Source organism: Melopsittacus undulatus, chromosome 8, assembly GCF_012275295.1.
Source record: "Melopsittacus undulatus isolate bMelUnd1 chromosome 8, bMelUnd1.mat.Z, whole genome shotgun sequence".
In the NCBI taxonomy this organism is placed as follows: domain Eukaryota; kingdom Metazoa; phylum Chordata; class Aves; order Psittaciformes; family Psittaculidae; genus Melopsittacus; species Melopsittacus undulatus.
In genome coordinates, this window is record NC_047534.1 from 32,865,709 (window position 1) to 32,890,106 (window position 24,398).

General features: G+C 37.9%; 1 protein-coding gene across 1 annotated transcript in view; it reads left to right on the top strand.

The window, feature by feature from the left end:
* The first annotated feature begins 598 nt into the window (after window positions 1–598).
* The window catches only part of SLC39A10 (solute carrier family 39 member 10), a 123,104-nt gene continuing 99,304 nt past the window's right edge, over window positions 599–24,398 (top strand). The window contains exons 1-2 of the mRNA XM_031045843.2: window positions 599–782; window positions 13,654–13,728. The gene's annotated coding sequence lies outside the window, so the exon portion shown is untranslated. The remainder of the gene's footprint in view (window positions 783–13,653; window positions 13,729–24,398) is intronic.

Here is a 24,398-nt window from a genome sequence, read left to right on the forward strand (position 1 = left end):
AAGAAACATTGCCTTTGTTGTTTGATATGCAGGGTTTTCAAAATACTCTTTGGTCAGTAAATGACCATGTCAAAATAAATCTCTAAGCTTATTTAATGATCTGACTGTTGAACCTCTCATTTGTTGGCACCATTTCCACTACTTTAATAGTCTTTCAGAATCTTCCAGTAGGGAAGAGAGGATTTTAGTAGAGTTATTTTCTTTATCTTTCAGCAATTCAAAAATCTAATCAGTACTAAATATCTTCTGGGCTTTTATTAAGTTAGCTCTGATTTATGTAATTTGCCATAAAGTTCATTAAAGACTTCATTAATTTTTCATCAATCTGTAAGAGTCTTATCACTGCTGTTTTTATTAGCTCAGACATAATTAACTAGGTTTGACCTTTTAAATTTGGGGGCAAGTCATTTACCTGCCCTATCACTACTTTTATAATAACTACATTTTGCTTTGTTAGATGTGAAATGGTTTTCTTCTTATCCATCAGTTCCAGTGATTAGGACACCCTATTTCAGACTAAGTGCTTGCACTGACATTTTGATCTCAGCAGTTTATGTTCTCATTAGCTGACTGAATCTTTGGTCTTTCCCCTTTCCAGAAGAATCATGGAGTTTGATACTTCCAACACTAAAAAAGACAAAGAAAATTCTCATTGACCTGTACCTCAGCCACGAACCCTGAATGGATTGATGTCAACCTGGAATTCAGTTGATGTTTTTCCAATGCCTTCCCTACAGCTTAGTGGTCCTTCCTTGGAGCAAGGAAATATAATAACTGCAGAGGTATGTTTCATGTCAAACCACAAGTCAGGGCACTGATTGGAAGTGTCTTGTAGAATATTATTCTTTAACAGTTTTCTGTCCTCTGGTAAGACTTTTGCACTCCCTAATGCACCATCATCTCTACTATACCATCATCTATTTGACTTTTAATCCCTACCATCGATTTCCTAAGAGACTGTCATTCCAGTACTGTTGGGTGTACGGACCCACTCATGCCCTGGCAGATCAGCTGGACCATTCTGTTACGGACCAATATCTACAAACTCTAGTAGGCCATGTCTCAATGTATAATAAACCATATACTCTTATAAATTTGTAGGAGGTAAATAATAAGGATAAGTAGGTATTAAAGGTAGTGTTGAGAGGTGAAGCAGGAGTGGAAAGACAACAGTTCTGTGGTTTACTTCAAAGGTTATTGACTTTTTTCATCCAATAATCTAAAAACAGCCACAAGAAATAAATATTAAGTGTATTTTCAAAGGAAAAAGAAGCCGGTACCCATTCTCTTTTTCTTTCAGAACTGGCACTTCATGGTAGTTTCCTCTAATACTAATTAGTAGTCATTAGGGAAGAAACGTGGTCTTGCAAGAAAAACTGTTTTATTGAGAATTATTGTTACAGTTTCAGATTTTCTTCTTTTGCCCCCTTACATTTGTACTCATCCTTGATAAAGTAAAATAACTGTGTAAAAGGTATCAGTGTGTTTTGTATGATAACTCTGAGCCTTCTGCCACTGCAGTATTAGGAGCCTTTTGTAACAAAGGAATGTTTCAGTACAGAAAGCAGAGAAATGCACTTGGTAAGCACAGAGGTTGTTTGGCACATTGAAGGGAACTCCATTACAGATACAGTGACCTGACAAAAACATATATTGTCTCCAGTACCTTAAATTCAGTGGGTTTAATCCCTGCCTTTGACAGGATTTTGACAAATCATTCATCCGAAGGACTTCTGGGATGCACAGGTGATGCTAGTTCACATAATGATTTTAAAGCTATGTTGTTTGTGTTTACTTCTTAATACAAAAGAGAATGCATACAGAGGCTAAGAAGGACCCTTCGCACACATTTGATATTCTGCTTTGAAGCAGGAGTATGCTCTGATATTTCACTGAGAGTTTATTCAGAGATATGTCCTTTAAAGGTAAACTTCATTTAGTAGCAAAAGAGTGAAAGCATCTCAGTTAACCGTGCTCCTGACTTCTCCCTCTTGACAGATGGGAAACTATTAATATAGCATATTTCTAATTCTCATGATTGTTACAAATAGTGGTTTCCTCCCATACAACATTTTTCATCTGAAGAGCTAGAACAACCTTTGTCAGCATGGGAAACAGAATCACCATCCTGCCTTTAGATCTTCTGATCATAGCCTCTGGAGATTATATGATCTAAAATGCAAAAGCTTGAGTAGCTACTTCTAATTTCCAGCATATGAAAATGAAATTAGACTTGACTGAATGTCTAAATTAAAATACCTTGTTCTATTTATGGTTCTTGATTAATCTTTTCAAAACTATTGTACCGGTCTTAAGTTTTTCTCTAAGTTAGCAGTATTTCCTCTTTAAATTGCTTCTAAGAAGCAAGTCCTGTATCTGCACCAAGCAATATTAGCTCCAGTGGGACCAGGAGCATGCTCCCACAGAATTCACAGCTTTGATGACAGATTTAACCTTCTGATAGCGTACATGTCAGATAAATTAACTTGCCTGCAAGGAAACTGCAGCACTAGAACTTCTTATTGTATATTTGAAACTTGAAATTCACAAAGATGAAAAGAAAACAAACAGAAAGCAAAGCTAAACAAAATAACTTCCAAGAAACACAGAAGAGGAGAGAAGGAAGTGGGTATTTTGTCTGTTATTTCATGACTTTTTTTTCTAATTTGAAAGTAAAACAATAACATTCTTAATTAAAAAAAAAGAAAATCTGTCAGTTTGCAATGAGAAAGAAGCAATTTCAGCCTTGAAGTTGAAAAATAATTGAGTTCTTTTTACATAAATACAATTTTAGGGAGATTTATTTGCAATTCCCTTTGAGACAGATTGGAGTTTCAAGGGCTGATAGCCAGCATCTTTCAGGATAGGGAATTCTGAGAGTCTGAAAAGCTGGAGAGAGCTGCCTGTGCTGTGTGTCAGTTTTTGCAAAGACATTCTCCAAAGCTCAGAACAGACATGAAAGCCACGGGGGAGGAAACATCCCTACTAATTCAGCAGCACTGTTCTTTGTTCTCTTTCTGATTTATCTGTGCAGCTCTGCATTGTTCTAGCCACTGAGCAGCTGTGGTTTATCTTTTTTGATGGCCATAACAAGGCCTATCTTTGTAGCAACTGACCAGAGGTGGATGAAGTTCTTTAACAGCAGCTAGTCCTTTCTGATGCACTTGGCTGTGTGACTGTGACTCCTGATGCTTCTTTTTAACAAATACTTCTCAAGCTCCAACGCACTTGCTGCCCACTGTTCTCCTCCCAGCTGCTGCTGTCCCTGGGCTTACGCTGTCTCATGCTACCCATAACTACCCCACCACTGCTGTCTTAATCTGCTTCTTCCATCTGCTACTTCTGCACTTCAAAAGCCCGCTTCCCACTCTACACCTTCAGAAACATTAATCCTTACTGCCAGTGTTGTTGAAAATAGAGGCATGCACACAACAAATCTGCACTTGTCAGCAAACACTAGCTTGGTTGTTATTCTTTTTATTTTCCTTTTCCATAGCAGGTATTGTGCAGGTGAAGATTTGAGAGTGACCTGAACAAGTTTGTGTTGGAGGCTTTTTGCATGTCCTGCATCAATCTGTTATTGCAGCCTCACACTTGTTTTTCACATAGACAGGCCACCAAATTGCTTGCTGATTTCACTCAGGCACACCCACATACAGGCAAAATCCTTTAGGGAATATGAAAAACTTACATTCTTTCAAAACAAGATTTATAAAGTGTGGTCTTTAATGGGAATAGCTGTGATGTTACTCACTCTAGCTGTTGACTTAAGAGTAACAGGCTCGTTCTCCAATGAACACTTCTCTTCATCCTCATGCAATTTTTGCTTAGCCTTCTTTGATAGCTTTATGAATATTTTAAACTGTCTTCTACCAGCAGTACTCCTCTTATAGATTATTTCCCCTAAGATCAGTTCTCAATTTATGTGCTACTCATTTGGCAAATGCTTGCTTGGAACAGTCAAGCGTCTATAATTCAAATAAGCATTTCAAGAGGTGTAAGCTTTGAACAGGTGCACAAGTATCTTGTGAATCAAGATGTAGTAAAGTAAGTGACCAAAGTCTGTCCTGTGCACACGTGTAGGTTTTTTCTCAGTACCTTCTGTATCACCTGTGTTTTAAATGTGTTTTGTGCTGGGACTTCAGAGCAGAATAGCATGGGGCAAACTGCAGTGTAAATTTGTAACAGTTAGCTACTCTCCGATAAATATCAATGCATGATCAATGCACAGTGAATTATAATTTAGACATTTATCATGTGTCACTGCCTGTACATATATTCCATTGTAGCAGAGTTGTATGCTATTTTTCCTCTTCTAATAGAATTCTGTCTCACTCAGCTTTACTGTCGATTCTCATTGTCTATAAACAGTAGCAGTCTGTAACATGGCTTATTAGACCATCTTTCATTGGAGCACCTTAGAAGTTGTTACTCTATATAGCACCCAAGAGAGTCAGTTAAGAATCCTGTTCTCACAGGATTCTCTTCAACCATCACAGAACTGCATCTTCTCAAAGAGAGAGTTGCAAAATATACAAAACAAGTATGCATAAGGGTTTCAAACAGTATGAAAAAGAAAAATTACATGGAATTGAAGCTGATAGTGTCAGTCTGGTTTTTTGTTTTCCAAATGACTCCCTGAGAATTTTTATGCATTCCTTCAAAAGCAATAAATCACCTCGTGTTGTCTTCAGAATTTTCCTTGGAAATTAAAAGCAATGAAAAAATGGTGAAGCTACCACACAGTGCATTATACATTCATTGCCTGACCTACAAAAGCAGTAGGTTTATTACTGTTAGTCTCATAAGCACTTCTGTTAGTGTGTGCACTTTTTGTATATTTAAATCTGTTGTTAGATGTGAAAGCACTCATTTCACTTAACTTACAGGGAGAAAAGAAACTTACATGTTTTTGACAGATCTACCTAGAAACAGCAGCACCAATGTAGTTTTCAAATAGGGTCAAAGATAGAGGGGGCCTTCGGACCAGTTGTAAAGGCATTTTTGTATTCAGTGTAATTTAATGAAAATGTCTGTCTCAACTTGTCACTAATTCTGGACTTGTCATTAATTCTCTCTGGTTTTGAGTAATCTGCTCCCTATTGGTTTGAGTGATGCATATTCATTGCTTAGAATTCAGAAATAACTACTTAGCTCAGAATTTTCAGTTATTAAAATTAACATTTTGCTAATGTTTTCTCATTCCTTTCTCAGTCCATAATATAGAGCTATAGTTAAAGCATTATAACTAGTTTTTTTGAAACAGCTGTATGTTGTGATTTTTTTGTTTCAAGGTGATTTTCAATCTTTATGTAAGGTGTTAAGTCTAAGAGACAGGCAGAAGAAAGCTTTGTTGCTCTAGTTCAGTGTCTAGAGAAACACTACCAGCTCAATGCATTTCTTTCCACTGTGAACAGCAGAGAGACATAATGCTTCAGTTTATGTACTGTGTTTAGACAGCAGTCAGATAAGGAGTCTGATATAGAGGGTATATTCTCCAACACTTGATCAGTCAGTAAAACCCTCAGGCTTTGGTGATTTCAAGTTACTAATTTATGACAGGGACACTGAGGGAAAACAGCTTGGTGAGATTAAAAGAAGAAAAAACATCCCTGCCACGTTTCGGAGGACAAAAAGGATGTGGAGCCTTGATCTTAGTAAATTGTTTGGAAGCAACAACAAAACTTATTTATATAGACATGATAACAGATGAGTTGCCAACTGGCCTTATGGAAGTCTGATGAAAACCCACAGAGCACTTGGACAAGTGGGAAGTAAGTGACAGTACAGCATAAATGGAGAACAAGTCTTTTTGTCTGTACATTCTGCCATCATTCAGGATCTGGATTGTGTTTCTTCTCCCATCCTTATGCTGTCTTCTGGGTATCAGGTTGAAAGGATTACTTGTATTTCCTGTAAGAATTCCAAATTCAATCTTTCTTCTGCAGAGTGCTTTCCACAGGGCATTTTTGGCATTAGAGATAATGAACTGAGTCTGGGGCTTTGTCTTTTTTAATTCTAATTGAGGAGAAAGAGAATATCAATATTTTTTAGATTATAACATCTGCAAAATGCCGAGGTGCCTTTTTTCAAGTACTGTATGTTTTAGCAAGACTGTCTTTCATTTCAATTCAGGGTAAAAATAAGATACAGTCATTTAAATGTGTTGTGTGGCACAGACATTTTAACATCTAGTGCTTTATTTTTTGAAAAGCATGTAAAAAAGTAATTGAGTTTTCTGGAGGTATTGTGGAAATATAAAGTGTTAACATATATAAAAAAAACCCTATGTTTTCTACTCCTGATTCAATAATATTTTGATATTTGGTGCTGTGCTCCCAGTTGAGCGGATCCTTAAATTCTCCTGAGTAAAGCAGTGATAAAATTCTGTGGATGGAACTCAGGATTACAAGATTCTTTTTAAGCTAATAAACTGATGCAACTTCCAAATATTTTGGGGAGTATTTTGCATGTTGCATATAGACATATGTCTGAGTTATTTATGTCCTGTAGTCCTGAAATAATCATGTCATGCAAAAACTTGTCTGAATATAAATGTCATCAAAATCTGGTGCATTCAAATCACAGCTTCTCAACTGACTGTTATTTCTGTAAAGAATATCAAAACTCAGATCTAAACACATTTAATCTTAGTTTAGATCCAGACCTAAATTTCACAGTGGAAACTGATCTGTCCTATTCTTAGTGTATCCTGGCCTTATAGTGGATCAGTCTCAAATCTGCAAGAAAAAGGATTAATTGTAAGCAATCACATGTCTGTAATAGTCCCCAGTGCTGCTGATTTTGAGAGCCTTCCTTTAAATTTCAATTCTAAAAATCCAATTTTGAAATTTTGTGCTGTGATTAAATTGCTTCTCTGACTGAGCTGTTTGAATAATCGATCTGTTGTATTCAGTTCACAGAGTTATAATTCGTAGGTTTCAAAAGTAATTTTTCCTCAAAAATTATGTAAATCCCAGTACAGACATGACATAAATCCAAACCAACTGGGATCCTGTCAGATTTATTTTTGAAATGTCTTCTCTTTGTTCTTCATAGCTGAAATGAGAAATATTTCTCTTTTCTGGTGTCTCAGAATAAGCTGGCTTTTGTGTCCTCTAAGAGGGAGCCTACTTCCAACATGTGAACCTCGCTGTGATCTTTTAAACAGGAAGAGGTGCAATGCTCAGTGCAAGTTAACAAAATGTGAATTAAAAGACAATTTTAGAATTGTTTTTACTGTAGTATATAGTTATTACAGCTGCTACATGCACACATATATGGGAATAATAACCAGTGAAACAGAGCAGAGTTGTTGATTCATTTGCATGTAGCAAATCTTTATTGTTCTCTCCCCACAGCTAGATTTCTTTGGGTTCTAATCTAGTGTCTTAAGCCCCTAAGCAATCTCAAGCAGCCAACAATTAAAGCTTTGTTAAAATATTTCCATTTCCCGTAAGTATGGAATTTCCCCTAATCGTGCATATGTTAGCATAGTGGGTGGCTTTCTCTTGGTGGGTCTTTAGAGCTAGCACCTCAAAAGAATGGTGATCAATTTGTAAGTAATGAAGCAACTTGTGGAAAAGAGTGGCAGCAGAAATTTTCAGTTTCCCCATAATTGAAATCTAGAGCCCAGTTTCAGTTCAAGCCAGTGGGAACTGAAATGTTGTCATAGCTGTAACCCTATCTGCTCCATCCCCATTTCAAGGCTACCTTCCCTGCCAGTCTGGCTGCCCTTCTTTATTCCTGGTCCTTGTTCAAATCATGTTTAATGCTTCACCCAAGTTCTTCATGAGCTCCCATGTGCTCCTACAGGACCTTGTGATCTGATTGCTTCTTCTCCCCTCCAAATATTCCTCTGTTCCTTGTCTCTTGCCTTCTCATATGCCTGGACATTGCACGTTAACTCCAGAGTAAGTAACTTAGAGAACACGTGGCAGTGCACCTTACTGCTCATCAGCACCATAGCAGCTATACTATACTGTGAGACTCACTCACACAAAATAGAGGTAAGTTGTCATCTTTTCTTTGATAAAGGTTAAATGAGCAGCTATCTTGGTCCATTTCTGAATTTCAGCATGACACAAAAGACCTGGCCATATAGGAAATGCAGCTCAAGATAGGAAATACGGCTTCTGTTGACTTAATGAACTGCAGAATTCTGGCAGAAAGTAATGAAAAGGAATAGGAGGTTTCTCTTATAAAGCAGGCTATGAAAAGAAGATATAGAAAATTATTCCAGCTATACAGCAGATCCTGGATTTGAATTAAGCAGTGACAAGGGGCATATATTTCTTAAACTCATGACAGTTATTTAACAATATTTGAGCTCTTGTTGGATAAATCATGGAAAGCAATGCTCTGTCACAAAGGTAGTCCATGATTAACATTGAATAACTGCTTTACAAACCACCTCTTGCTACTCCTAAGATAACAGAAGTAGCTGCTTACTCTCCATTATACAATTATCAGGTTCTAATCCCTTACAGACCATAATCTGTCTTTAGGCCTTTTCCCATCCATAGCTATGCCTCTAATTGAGTTTACTTAGGAAGTGAATATGCAGTTGTCAGTAACATAACTGGCAGACTCATTTTTCTATTTTTCAAACAGCTAGCCTTGCAAACAGCCATAATATCTGGCAAAGCCTTGCTCTTTGTGAGCTCTAAATATTTCTTCTTCATTGTCTGTCTAAAATATCTTCTATCTCAAAAATAATTTGCATGTTTCTATGGCTTCCCAAAAGGAGAGTCTGTAAAGATGCTGTCATTGTGGTGTTCAACAACACAAACTGATCTAGTTAAGATACTGCTATGTGGGGGGTTTCTTAAAGGAACCTTATTTACCTAAAGCATTCTACCTAGAATCTAACAGGACTTGGAGCTGTTATTCTGTCTCAGTTGAATTCAGAGAAATGGTGTAAGCAAATGAGAGGAAGACTACTCATGCCTTTGAAGCCAATGTTGAACCTGGAAATGGAGATAGAAAACACAACTTTTTCATCAATTCAAGTTGAAGTACTGCAGATCCAAAAGGCAGTTCCTGGTCTCAAGGAGCTTTCAAATGAAATAGCAAGAGGGAGTAGTTACATAGAGTGGCAGGATTACATCTTAGAGGAACAATATAGAACTAGCATGATTTACACATGGCTCTGAATCAGGAGAAGTGCTTGGTTAATTATGTGATTGATACAGAGGATGATGATATGTTCACAGCACTGTTAATGGGTACACAGTTTTGCCATGCCCTCTTCTTACCTTGCAAAGAGGAGAACTGAGATAACTCAGCCTACAGTTCAACAGAGGCTAGCAGTGATTGCCATCTTTAGTTTGCCTCTGGATGGACAGGGAGTTGCAGCTCACTGGGAGGGTGTCCAAAAAGTGGTCATCAAAAGTGATCAGGGGTGGGATATTAAAATATAAAAGGTGAAAGTCAGACATCACAAATGTCATCTTTCTAATCCACATATCCCAGTGAATTGGGGATTGGCACAGCCCAGAAGTGATGAAGATCCCACAGTGAAGAAAAGTTAAGTAATGATTCAGAAGCTGACAGACTGAGAGTGAGGCATGATGTGATACACAAAAGAGAAGAAGACATAATCCTTTTGATTTCTCAGAACAAGGCTGCACTCCTACAGATGTATCGAACTGCCACTTTGAAAGGCATTGTTCTTTCATGGTGGAAAGATCTTTTAATTTACCAGTATTATAATTTCAGATTGATACCACCAGGGTTAAATCCATTATATGCCTCAGATGGAAGTTTATAAATAAAGCCCAATTGATGTAGGCATACATTTCCTAGAAAATAGAGGTGTAATAAACAAGCCTCTCTCCCGTGTTTTCAGTCTCAAGTGCTTGCTGTTGCTGCCTCAAACTCCAGTAAAGCTGAGGAGGAGGATGAGAAGAGCTGTAAGTGGCTGTATATCACAGAACCATAGAACAGTTAGGATTGGAAAGGATCTTAAGATCATCTAGTTCTGACTGATAACATTGTATGTGAATGGGGAAGCAGCTCAGATTTTGGTACCACCACATTTGATAGACATCATTTTGTCCATTGAGATTAAATAAAGTGTTTGACCTTCATGCTCATGCAAAAGGAAGTCTTCTGGGTGAAAGCTTGTTTATTGCAGTATGGGCCCAAGTTCTTCTCTGTTCAGCAAAAATCATGTTTCAGACTGCATGAACTTCCAGCGTTTCTATTTTTGCTTGTTTTGCAAAAGTGTAAAAACAATGTGAATTTCGATACTTACTTCATTGCTTTCCTGAATGGTGCCACAATGCCATTAAATAAAGCTGTTTTCACTGGGGTTTTAGCTTCTCTGAGATTAGTTTCACTGTATTTCATAAATGAGTTAAGAAGCATTTCCACAGATTTATGGTATAACACAAAATCTCCTGTTCATCTAATCTAATCATTTCAAGTATGACTGGCACTCCTAACACTTGCCAGAATAATAATAACCTTTGTTTCCTGGGACACTGTTAGTATCTAAAATGAGAAATCTCAGCTCATGAAGAGTTTTCAAAGCATTTTTTTTACCTACAAACTTTTAGAAACACAGCAAAAAGGGCTATACTCTACTGTGTGTGCCTATTTCTGAGTGGCAGTTTATCCGACTAGCCATGAATGGTAATTAAGCACCCAATATTTTCCTTGTAATATCACCCCTATTCCCTTTTTAATTTCAAGTGGCTTTCCTGCGCAAGATAAATTTGCAAATACAAAACTCTCAGAAATTTCAGAGCATAATTGTTAGAGGCACTGAACTTTTCCAAATCTGTTTATTCTTATTACTGTAATTAATAATAATAGCAATAGATACGGTGTCCTTGTCATTGAAGTGCATAATTTCTTAAACAAAGCTCAGTGTATGTAAAATATTCCTTCATAGTCAGTACATGAAAGTTTTCCTAATGGGTCGGAGAATAACCATTGCAGTTCATTTTACTTAATGATGCCTCCGCTCAGAATTAGCATACAGAATCACAGAATCCCAAGGGTTGGAAGGGACCTCAAAAGATCATCTAGTCCAACCCCCCTGCAAGAGCAGGGTAACCTAGAGTACATCACACAGAAACTTGTATTTTTTTTAGACAGCTAAATGAAATTACCTCAATATAACTAAAGTCAGAATTTAGTCTCACCCAAAACATACAAAAGTAAAAGGTTTTTACCTAGGGTATTACCTGTGTTTAGTTCATGCCATTGAACTATTGCAGGCATCCAGGAGCACTCATTCAGTACTTCTGAATATCAGTGGCTTGGGAGTATCATAGAAATAGGACCTTCAGGGATATGGCAAATTTACATAAACCAATACTTTGCACAAGATTTTTTATGTTACAGAACCCCAGCAAACTGCAAATCCAGGTATGAGTTTTATGTAATTATCAACATTAAAAATTCCATTATTGGAACTAATAGTGGTGGATAAGGCATGATGAGAATATGCCATCTTTATGGTCTGTATTAATGCCATCAGTCCATTTTCTGATCATACTAAAACCTTTTTTTATTAGGAGATTAGGCAGAAGTGGCTTGGAAGATACTACATATGCTCTGATACATATGACATCATTGAAGGTGCTTTTTCCTCCTTAAGTTTAAAATGTGGTTTTCCCCAGTAAATTCACTATGGTATATGCATTTTTGTTTGAAACATTTAGCTCCTTTTCTCCCCTGAGGCAAAATTGCTAGGATTTTTATTTTAATTTGCTTTTGGATAAAACTTTAATCTACATCTGCTGAAGTCACAAGAAGCTCTAAAGTGGGATTGCTGAAGAGAAATTATTTGGAATGATTTTTTTCCAGAATAAAGTTAAAGTTTGGGGTTCTTATGTAAGAGAAGAGGCACCCTACTACAGCAGATCTTCCTCCTGTTGCTTTATACAAGCATATCAAAGTAATATCCCTTTAACTTTGTTTTTTGTGTATATAAATGTTCAAGACACACCGAAAGTCAACATATTTTTAAACTCAATTTTCCAGGGATAACAAGGACTGCATTGTTCTTATTTTGATGAGTATCTAATGCTATTCGCCTGATGAACCTCAAGCTTTTGTCAGAGAAAAATACAGAATACAAATAGCCCAAACCTTTCATCTTTCAGCAGAAAACACTAGGAAAGCCAGCTGTTCCTCTCAGCCCTTCACAAAAGGAGTCCAGAGATGTTCAGTTCCTTTCTTTCTCTAATTCACCTGTATGAATCTATTGCTGGAAATGGCTCTCTGTGCAGAACAGCAATGCAAGGGACACAAGGAAAGAAGATCACCTTAAAATACCATTGGCAAACTGAAATTTATTAGAACCCCATTGAAGAATGTGACTGAATTTGAACAGAAAAAGAGAGCCGGTGGTAGAAAATTAACATAAACACAGCTAAGTCACTGTACCAGAGGTATGCTGCCTCTGTTCACATAAGAAATGTGCTGTGTGAGACCTTTTCTGCTGCATCTGAACATCCACAGTAGTGGCTCCTAAAATGTCACCTTCTTTCTACAGAGCAGCAGGAGATTGTCGTTTCTTATCAGACCCTAATTTGGCAACAACGATGCACACACATAACTTCTAGGCCTGGTTACTGCAATTCATTATAGCTAGGAATGAAGCCATTTGACTTGAGAGAGCTCCAGTTATATCAACACCCATCCAGCAGCCAGAGCTGCCAGCTCCCTGCTGTCAACTTTCTACTCTATTCTCTGTCCCAGCTCCCTGTAGAACACACAATCCAATTCCAGGGTCCGATCTTTCCTGATGGGCGTGGAATAGCTAATCAGAAACCATCACTGAAGCTGGCACTGACTAGTGCCTTTGTTGGCACCAGCTGCTGAGCACTGGATGCGCTGGGAGATTGAGCTGACCTCTCCCTTATAGATGGGCTCTCTCCACCTATTTTCTAAGCCAGCTCCTGCATTCTTTGCCTACTCAAACCACCCACTGAAATAAGGATGTTTTGCATGCACTCAAAATGAGCAGGATCCCAATCTCTTTCTTCTGAAGAAGAATATTTAGTTAATTAAGGTGCTGAAATAGAACTAATTTACAGTTATTATCTAAATTATTGTTATATGTCAATGTTTTTATCTGAAAATAGTATGTTATGTTATTTGGGTTCATAAAAGACTGTGCAAGTGTTGCTTGCCACTGTTATTATACAAATATAGATTCTGTGATCAGAGACTGAGCTCTCACAGGATGGACCAAAAGTCTCTGACAACAGTTAGTGGGAGGTAGTTAGTGGGAGATGTCTAAACAAAGAGCACTGAAACTGGGTAAGCACATGGGGACAATTCCCTTGACATTCCTTCCCAATTTCTTACAGTCTTTCCTTTAGGAAATTCCTGAAGGTACACTTTATGTTTTTGTGTTTAATACATTTTTGCATGTTATATATAAATTATATATATATAATGTAGAAAATGGTTATGAGCAAATAGTCATTTTCCTTGTCAAAGACATTACAACAGTAGGCATAAGCATGAGACTACATTAGTATTGTAAAAACAAATGTTAAAGGGTCATCTGGTCCACAGTAAGCCAAACAGAGATCAAAACTTCAATTTGTTTTCTTCATTCTACAGTCTATATATGTAAGCTATCTTAAGGAATGGAAGCTCTCTGACAATGTCCAAATTCTCTCCTAGGAAGGAACAGCAGCAAGTATATTGATCCTGGTTAGACATGCAGTTCAATCATGCTGAAGCCAAAGCGAGACCAAGGTAAGCATTGCTTATAGAGGCAGCAAACCCAATTGTGTTAGTAATTAAAAGAGGAATTTCAGTCATAGTTCTAATATTATTCTTTATGTGCCCCATATACAAATATCTTGTCTCTACATATTGATGAAAAGAGGAATGTAGCATGGCTGTACTAGGACACACCAAAGGTGATTTCTCTTCTGTCTGTGATGCCAAGGGAATAAGTAGAGTGTAATTATATGTACAACTGGTATTTCCTAGCCTGCAGTCATTTGCAGTCCTGGGGCATTTTGAGGTTATCACAGTTCTGGCAAGTGTTTTCCACTTCTAGAGTTCTCTTGTTTGGATATGAGGGCACTAGAAGAGCACTTTCATTCAGTTTGCCTTTCTGACTGCTACTGAGCTGTCATAACACCGAGATTTCTGAGGCAATGTTCAGCTGGGAGCTCATCATTTCATGCATGATTATTGTGCATCATTTATTTATATTCAATTTCACCTGCCATTTTATTTGCCTACTCAGTCTTGCACGGATCTTTTGCAATTCTGGCTATTTTTTTGCCAACTGAATAGCAGAACAGATAGGAAGTATTGTATGGACAATGAAAATGGAAAAAAAAAGCCACAGTAGAAATGTCCTGCAATGAAAAAAAGGTGTCTTTGCATTTTGGGAAATAAATGGAGATCATTAAACAGCACAAAAGAAAAATCAATAGATTTTGCCTGATTAAATCACAGAAGATGGTTTACTATACAGTGTTGTAGGAAGAGTAAATGTGATCCACTGTGTTTGGATCAACATTTTTAAGAGCAGTATAAGTAGTTAAGTAAGAATCTGGTAAGTCCATATTGGGATCACATATAGGAAGAAGGACCAGAAATCTGGTGAATTACCTGTCCCATTTTACCCACTCCATGGCCATTTAGCTTTAGATGGTTTATCTCCAAAAATCTTTGGAGATTCTTCTGCTACTAATTTTCATACTGGTTATAGAAGAAATAAGCTTTCATATTTTAAACCCAACCCTTTAATATCCTAAAGGACAAAGGATCTTCTTTAAAGCAGTTAGTACCCTGTAAATAACTCCTTGGAAATGTGGCCGTTGAAGGCAACTCCCTGCCGCAAAGCTTGGACAAAACATAATTCTAGGAATATTGCTTGTTTTTTCACTGCATAATTGGCATTTCTCAGAGCAAGGATTTTGAATTAGTGACTAAGTGGCACCAACCTCCTCAGGTAACTAAATATAACTACAGATGCTCAAGTGAAACATGAGTTATATTTCTCCTTTGATTGCCCAGGTGTTATAGCACACAAGCAGGTTAAAGGTCTCTTCTGCTGTTTGCCCCAATTTCAGCAGTTGCTGGGCCTTCTCTAGTGCAGCCTCCTGACAAAATCCTGCTCAGCTTTCTCCCAAAGTCCTGCACTGAGGCTATAATAACCAAAAGCTAGACTAGGGTTGAGCTCAAATGATAAGACTGCAGCTATGGAAAAGCAGCTGTTTGATCATTACCTTCCTCAGTGGCTGACATGGAAAGGAAAAGAGAGCAGGATGTTGACTGCAGTAACAATGGTCACTTAAAAATAAAGCTGAAAAATGTCAAGTCTGACTGGAAAGTAGCTAGAGAAAATCAAAGTGCATTTTGAAATGTTAAATCATAGAATCATAGAATAGTTAGGGTTGGAAAGGACCTTAAGATCATCTAGTTCCAACCTCCTTGCCATGGGGTTACACTAAACCATGTCACCCAAGGCTCTGTTCAACCTGGCCTTGACCACCAGGGATGGAGCATTCACAGCTTCCCTGGGCAACCCATTCCAGTGCCTCACCAGCCTTACAGTAAAGAACTTCTTCCTTATATCCAATCATGCACACTTGCATATTGAGCTGGGTTTCCTGCTGAATGCATTGTGGGGATATTGGACCACAAGATTTCTTGGTTCATCATAACTTCTGGTGTAATTTATTAGGTTGCCATCTGTGTTGCTAGTGCTAGAAGCAGGATTGAATCTGGAAGCAATTTTCCTTTAAATCCATATTAGAAATCAATATCCAGAAGACTTTTCAAGACTAGAATATGATGTGGTTGTAGAGCAAACAAAGGAGCAACATTATGAATGACAGCTTTACTAAAACATTAGGCTTCACCTAAGGCCAAAATCTTGTGTAAGTGGAATAAAATTGCCACTAATGGTCCTAGTCATTAATGTTTAATTATGCATCTCATTATGTAAAGTTCTTATTGTAAAGGAGTTCATTGTAACAATTAGAGTGCCTCTCTTCTAATTTATGGTCACCTGTTCTTTATTACCATGGTATTGAAATCAATACTGAAAAATGTTTATGTGCTTTGCATGCTACATAATGCACTGTATACAACTAGGATTACACCACCTTCACTGAGCTCTGCTGTCACTGAATATACCTTCTGCTGTTCAACACCATACAGTTATTAGCTGCAGATCAAGGTGACATCTACTAAAATACATTCTTCTGTTCTTGTCATGGTTTAAAACAAGTCCCCCAACTCCCGGAGAGTTAGGGAGGGAAATCCAAACAATGTAGCCCCCATGGATTGAGACAAGAACGGTTTAATAGCTAAGGCATAACACAGTAATAATGATACAGCCAATAACAAGCAAAAAGAATACAACACCCCACCAGCCACCGACCCATAACTCACTCCACCCTGCCCGGCCGAGCACCGCGTGCTCCCTCCTCCATTTTTCTCCAGCTCTACCCCTCCAGCTCTCTCTCCCAGTATGCATCCTGGGCATCACGTGCTATGGTATGGAATACCTCATTGGCTAGCCTGAGTCAGGTGTCCCTTCCTCCCGGCCTTGAACAAAAACACCCTCAAAACATGCTCACTATCAAGCAACTATTCCCAGCCCAGAAGTCAAAACACAGCACTGCACCAGCTACAAAAAGGAGAAAAATGATTGCCATGGCTGAACCCATGACAGTTCTAAACTGAGGTCAAATCATTCTTCCTGTAAAATCAAGTTTCATAGTGAAGGCAGACGTTATCTGAATGAGTATGGAATTGATCTTTGTAAGCCATTTTCGAATTATATTTTCTGGTTTCTATATTTTTAACTTCTCCATTCCAAAGTCTCTGTCACTGATATATACCACTGCTATATATAGTATACATAACATAACTGTTCAGTCAACTTTCATGGCATTCATTACCATAAGATGTCCTGACAGAAACAGTTGCTAGGGATAGTAACTCTGTGCCAACAGCAAGAAAGCTAGCCTCAGACATTTCATGAGATGACATTTTCTGAGATGACAGACTAAAAGCCCATTATCAATTCACAGCTCACACGTGCCAGTTTGACTTTAAAAATAATCCCATTCTTTGTAGTTTTTCATACATAGCCATATAATCTGTATAGAAAGACTAATTTATGTAATATTTAACTTCAAATGAGCCATGGTGCTTTCTTGTGTAATTACTTGAAATTTTTTCTTGATGTGTATTGGTGATTATGTTTAACAAGCAACCCTTCAACAAATATGCAATGCTTAAAATAGTAACCCTTTTAACTTCAGCAAAGCATCAGTGAGGTTAGAGAGCTGTGCCCTACAATTGCTCAGACCCAGCAACAAACACAGGAGTAGAATGAGAACCCTCCCATGTTCTCTTATTCCTCTAGCACCTTGGTTTTGAAACCATTCAGCCCACTGAGATTTCAAACATGTTGCTACTTACAGCTACTAAAGCTAAGAAATGGTTTGCAGTAAGTTGAACTTCAAGCGTACCAGGCACCTGTAGGAAGCCAGGTGTGGCTTTCTAGATTCTATCTGATTCCTCAACTGTCAGGCAGATATTAGGCATGCCTCAGGCATAGTGTGGCTTAAGGTGTCCTTCCAGAGATTAGGCCTGTGCTGATTTAATCTTAGAGGTACTTGAGTCAAACCAGACACACTGCCTTTCTCTCTTTCTAGGCCATCCTCCCATTTATTCAACCCTACAGTATCATTAGAGCAATGGCTCTAAACCTCTGCTGTTTAGGTTTCAACCCGTTACCCCTTGTCCTATCACTACAGTCCCTAATGAATAGTCCTTCACCAGCATCCCTGTAGGCCCCCTTCAGATACTGGAAGGCTGCTATGAGGTCTCCACGCAGCCTTCTCTTCTCCAGGCTGAACAGCCCCAACTTTCTCAGCCTGTCTAAGCAAAAGGATTTTAACATATTCTGTCTCACACCTCTCCCAGAATTCACAGTATTCTCTTCCCATGTTTTAAAGCAAAACCAAGGAAAGTGGGGAAATATCATAGCACCAGTATGGTAGCAGGAAATATTAGCAACAGTCCATGCAGACTTTTTAGCACAACAAAGAAAACTGGCCTGCGATACACTAATACACAGGAATTGCAGAATCAACCTACTTGTCATGGGAACCCAAATGAAAGTTCATTTCCAGTTATGACTTGAAGGTATGATATGCCCATAATAAACTATAGCATCTTTTTTACATGAGAATGGAGTTCTCAGACACATTCTCTTACACAAATTAATGTTTTTCAGTGCATCCTGTACTAGATATACTAAATATTTGCTGGTATCTCAAAACAATGCCACAAATATTGCCCCTGAGATTCAGAAGAAGGTGAAAGAGGGCACAACTGCCTTCATAAAATTAGTCTAGCAGGAGGAACCTTCAGAGAAAATCTGACTAATGTAGCAAATACACTAAAAGCATAAGAACAAAGAAATACTCTCGACTGGGGAGAAGTTAGGATTTGTATCTGAGCATTTCAGACTCAAAAAAACACTCAACAGCTAGGGCTTGCTTCTAGTGCGAATTAAAGGCTATTCTTTAGGGGGTTTTTTTCTGAATATGATTTACAGATGCTACATCTGCAAGCCATATTTTAATTACATTGCTCTGATGGTCTGGCTTTAACATACTTTTTTAAATGTGAAGTTTGACAACCCAATAGCATTCATTGAAAATGTTTATTTAAATTATTATTTTGCATCCATTTATTTATTTATTTATTTTAACTTAAAATAGCCATTCAAATGAGCAGTCCTGAAAGATTGCTTTGTTCAGAAGGATAATACCGACAGTGCAGAAATGTCTGCAATATAATTACATTGTCAATCTATTTTAAATTATGCAGATAATTACAGTTTATCTTCACAGAAAAATACTCTGGACTAAAATAATTGTCAGATGTAATCACAGAATCTCCTTAATTCATTTGCTCAAATGTGGCAAATGTTTTAGGGCTTGGTTTAGGCTAGGGAAGAGAAGTGAGTAACATCTTTGCTTTGGACAAGCTTTGCTGCTTTATTCTCTAGTTCAGTAGAGACTGGTTGTTTCTATTTCTGTGCCTTTCCTGTGTAACGTACTAGTTATATTGACCTGTGCAGCAATTCTGTGACATGCACAAATTATGTATCAGTCTCTCTTTGTACAGAATCCCAGCTTTGTGATGCAGTACAAGGCTTTTGTCTGGTTTGGGATCAATCACTGAGATTCTGCTGCTGTAAAGCAACTGGAATTGTTCATCAATCTTCCAGTCCAATAGCTTTGTCTTTCATGAGGTAAAATTGATTTCTTATGTAAGCTTGTGAAGAACTGGAATGTGCACCTCTCTTGATTCATAGCTCAGGATGGGCAGTAATGGAGAAGGTATGAAAGCAGCAGCTCTAAGGACATCAGAAATTCGAGTTTTAAGTGCAAAAGTCTGGCATTTACTCATGGGTGGCCTGCATACTGCACAGTAACCAGATAGCACTTTCAAAATAGGGTATTTAGATTCTGAGAGATGAGATCCCTGGGGAGCATTAGGTGTTTTGTAGGTTTGGTGTGTTTATTCTGTGCTGGAGAGCTTCATGACAGTTTATATACTGCAGTTCCAAGAGGGATAAATTTATTCCACTCTGAATCAGCTATGAAAATTAGAAGAAGCTTTGAGTTGAACTACTGACTAATTTACAGCATCTTTTCCAAGGACCAAAAAGGACTCCAAAACCAAGTCAAATCTTGGTTCCCCTCTTTGAGAGAAGACTGCTTTAACTGAAGTTCTGTGAGAGTCTCCTACCTAGCAACTAACATTCGAGGAGCTGTATTGTTTCCCATTCCTTTCCAATGCAGTCTGGGGGTGGCTGTACAATCCTTGCATAGACACCAAGACAAATTCTTGAATCAAAGCGTGAAAACGAGCGTTCATGTTACTGTGAATTTAGTCTACACTGAGTCCAGCATCCTCATCTACTTTGCAATAAAAATGCATATTATTTAACCCTAGAATATATATAATATTCCAGACCTAAATTCCAGTTCCATATGGCTGCTCTTTCACTAAGTTCTTATTTTGTCCAGTTTCTTTCCACTGAGAAGATAATCAAAACACTGCATTAATGTTCTGTAGACAGAAGAGAAACAGGGATAAATCAGCCAACTATATCACAATTATTCCCTGGTCTGCAAAGTAATTGCCTTGATAGCCATTTTCCTTACTGTTTGCTCTGACTTTCAAAACTCTTTGCATTAGTAATCAGGCTGTGCATCTAGATACTAACTAGGGCATAAGCTCTGCTAAAGGGAAGTTTAATAGTCACTGTGCGAAGATCATCTTATCTATGAGTTCTGCCCACATGGTTAGTTAGAAGTGTAGAAATGAGTGTACTTGCATCTGTATTGCATCAATAAACAGGGCAGGGAATTTGTACCACTAATGACAAAATATCACACCCCCAAAAGGGGAAAATGTAACATAGACCTTTGATGGTTCTAGTTTCTACTCCTTACTCATGTTATATAGTCCTTTATCCCATATAAATACTTGTGTCTACAAAAGATAAACATTTTACAGAGGTGTTACCCACCAGATGGTGGTGTCACTGCTTATGATTGTTGCCAGCAGCTGGAATCAACATCTGAAATGTAAGTCAGGCACCGGAAAACTTTGAATGTGTTTTTTACTGCAACTTGGAATTGCAACACTGGAATCTCTGGCCCTTGGACACTTACAATTTAGGGTCTCCCATCTTGGTGCTTCTGTAATTTCATATAGCATCGGCAGAACTTAGCTAAGCATGCAAGGAAAGAGCTTGAAATAAATACCCTTCATGTTCAACACAGGCAGAGTATCAAGGTCACCTTAAGAAAAAGAAAATCAATATATGCCGAGAACAAAGGGCCAACACAAAATAGAACATACTGTTATTGCAAGGCACAGTGCTGTACACCACTTACTGTCAACAAATGCTCATAAATAACAAGAGATGGAGTGAAACCCCTCTTGTGACAGCTGTTTGGAAAGCGAAGCAACTGCAAGCAAAGCCATTCCACAGGCACAAGTCTTGATCTCCTCCTATGAAATGGCTGGCAACTGAGTTGTCTTACACCAGGGCACAGGAGGGGAACCATAGAGAAGGTCTGCTTGTTTTTTAATTGCATAGTTATTTCTTTGAAATAAATGTTTTGCATTAGTTCTCTCAAACTTCTTATTACCATGGGATCTAATACATGCATATGGTTTATGTTATAAGCTACTGGTGTGCTAGATGTAGTTTGAAGGATCTGTTATAATGCCGCTACATGTAGAAGACCCGAACTAGATGAGGTTATAGTAAGTAGTGTATTTTTCTGGATCACCTTCATTTACCACATTCTTAACTGACTTTCAGATTGTGACTTAAGGTCCCTGCAGGGCAGATAGGGTAAACAATTCATTCAATTCTGAGATATTGAAAGGATTAAGCAAATGTTCCATTCAGAAAGCATTACCCAAATTCCTCTCTGAGGAGAACTGCATGGCTAATGAACTACACAAAATCTACACCAGATTTCAGAGTGCTAACTCCCTTAAATTCAAAAAATCATGTTTTGGCCATCACTTCTGCAGGGATTAGTGAGAATGGGTGCTTTTGGAAGTACTTTTGAACAAAAGAACAGATTAGTTGAGAAAATATAACTTTGGTGCTTTCCATTTGCTTTGTCATCTTAATGGAATCAAGCTAGAATGAGGTATTAAGTATCATTACTTTGAGGCTGAAGTGGAAGGCCTTTATTCTACAAATGCCTGCATTAAAAGTGAAGGGAAATCCAACTAGCAGTGTGAGGTAAATTCATGCATAAGAGAAGAAAATCAATGAGCTATGGCAGTTGTCTGAAAACCTTATTAGTTCAATGAATCACACTTATATATACACTAATAATTATAATATAAATAAGGCAGTCAGAATAATATAAAATAGCCCATCATATAATACTCTATATGTCAATGTTATTACCATAGTGTTACAATTACTGAAGTTTAATAGAGAAATGTAAGACACACACAGAAAGTAATTGAGATAAAAGAGCACAGTAAATTGGTAGAGTACTGCAGAGAGTGATGAGCCACAGTTATTAATTTCAACAATTACAGACTTACAGAGTGAGTTCTGCTTCTCTTATCCCAATGAATGATTGTGTTAAAGCATAGTCCACACTCCTAATATAATTCCCCTACTTCATAAATCTGTAAGGTTTGTTAAACATCCCACCTGGATTTTCTGCAGTGCTGCACTGCTTGATCTGTAGAATGTCTCTGCTCTTTGAAGTACCTTTTCTGAATGTAGATGTGCCATCAGCCTGCCTCAAAGCCAAGGACATTCATGGATCTCAAACGAAATAAACTAATTCTTTCTTGTGTCTCCCACTATGCTACGAAAGGAGAAAATAATCCAGGAAGATACAGTAGTGGTTGTTTCTACATTCAGTGAGAAAAAGCAGGATAGATGTTTTGCTTAGCCAAAATAATTGCCATTTTAAAGAAAAAAGTCAAATCCATAGACATACTAAAAGTCTAGGAAGCAAGTCAACCTGGCAGTGCCTTGGTATGATTTACATCAGACATTTCCCGGAGAAGAATTTCCATTGGAGAGGGGCAGGGAGAGGCTCTGCTTGTGGTTTAAGGAGTAAAGGATAATGTCTGACGCAGTTGGCTTTGGAAATCAGCTGTATGAGATTTTATGATCAATCAGAAAATGCACATAGTGAAGTGCTTATAGGGTAGGATATCCAGCAGAAACCTTACTGAGCTTCTCCTAGTTGAGCTCACACATCCCGTGAGCTCTCCCACTTGTCCAGATGTCACAAACATCTGGACATCAAAACTCTGGCCTTATTGCACTACTGGTTTGTGAATAGTTGTCTAGTCTTAAAATAGCCTGAAAAATTGGGGTGACCTAATTTTCCACACTCCCACAACATCCAACAATTAATTCTTTTATCCCCTAAACAGTCTTCCCTCCTCCTAGTTGCACATATGGTCCTTCTGCAGCTCCTTCCTCATGCCACCTTCTAATCCCAGAGGGCTGCAGAGAATCCTTACCTTGACTGCCTTGCCAGTCAAGCATAAGAACAGAGCATAAGATTTACTGTGTCAGCTGCAGGGAGGGAACGCAGGTATCCTGAGACACTTCAGTGCTTTTAGTGAGTGAAATTGCACTGTGAATGAAATGAGAGAAGGAAACCATTTTCTGAATAAACATTCAGAATCAGCAAGTTCAACTTAGTAATTAATGTTTTGCATAGCTGTTAATGGGGGAGCAACTGACTGGATGAGGCTGAAAATACCTGTTCTGAATTTGAATTTTTTGCAGGCAATCAGAAGAACCATTTAAAAGGATAATGTGCAAATAAGAAGGGAAGATAACAGCTTGAAAATTCATTAAAGGAGAGGCTCAAGATTTTTTGATTTGCAGAACCCATTCAGTGTAATTACGTTTGCATCATTCCTAGGATTTACACTTGGAAATAGTTAAGACTCTGAGAAAGATCAGAGGTTTGTGCCTGTTTAACAATATCACCTATGAGTCTGAATATAAGGAAAATACATGTAAAGCTGTGAATGGGAATTACTGCTGGGACACACTTCTGAGTTTTCATGCTACCATAGGAATGCAGAGATTAGAAATCTAGGTCATTTTTTCTCTGGAAGAAACTCAAGAATTCATCCATAGACCTTGTTTTTCCAGCTGCTTTTCTTCAAAGGTATCTAAGTTAGCTCTGTCAACATAAATCCTTCCATGAAAGAGCAGCTTCTACATTCATCCCCATACTATGCACACCCTTCTTCAGTCTGCTTCATAGGAGGTGTCATGTCTGATGAGGGGAAGGAGCAGTGTCAATTTTATGGCTCCTATGGATATTTCATAAACACCAAAATAACTTCTTCCTGTTGTGTACATGTCTAGGTTTCTCTGCATCAGCTTAACTACAGTGCGACAGTGCTAGTTGCTATTCATATGAAAAACTACTAAGGGCTATTTCAAGTGTATACTTCTATCTCCTTTGATACATACCAGTTAATAGGATTTAGTAGAGTAAAATGAAAAGTTGAAATATACTTTCTATTAAAACAGACTCACAGTCAAGAAAAAGCATTGCAGTTTCTCAAATGAGCTATTTCAAGTTTGAGGGCATTTTCAGAATTGCATTTCAGATGCAGAAAGTCCAAATCTTAACTTTTCACACTGGTTTATATTCAAAGGGATGTAGAAACTTTGACATGTTTCCTGTGATGGAAATCCTCTTCCTCCACTAGTTATACTTTAAACTGTTATTTCTCCTCCTGCTCCCCTCCCCCATTTCCCTCCCCCAAAAAAGAGGAATTAATAATGTTGGTCTTTGAGGTACTTGTATAAGAATTAAAGGAACCTCAAGCTTTTA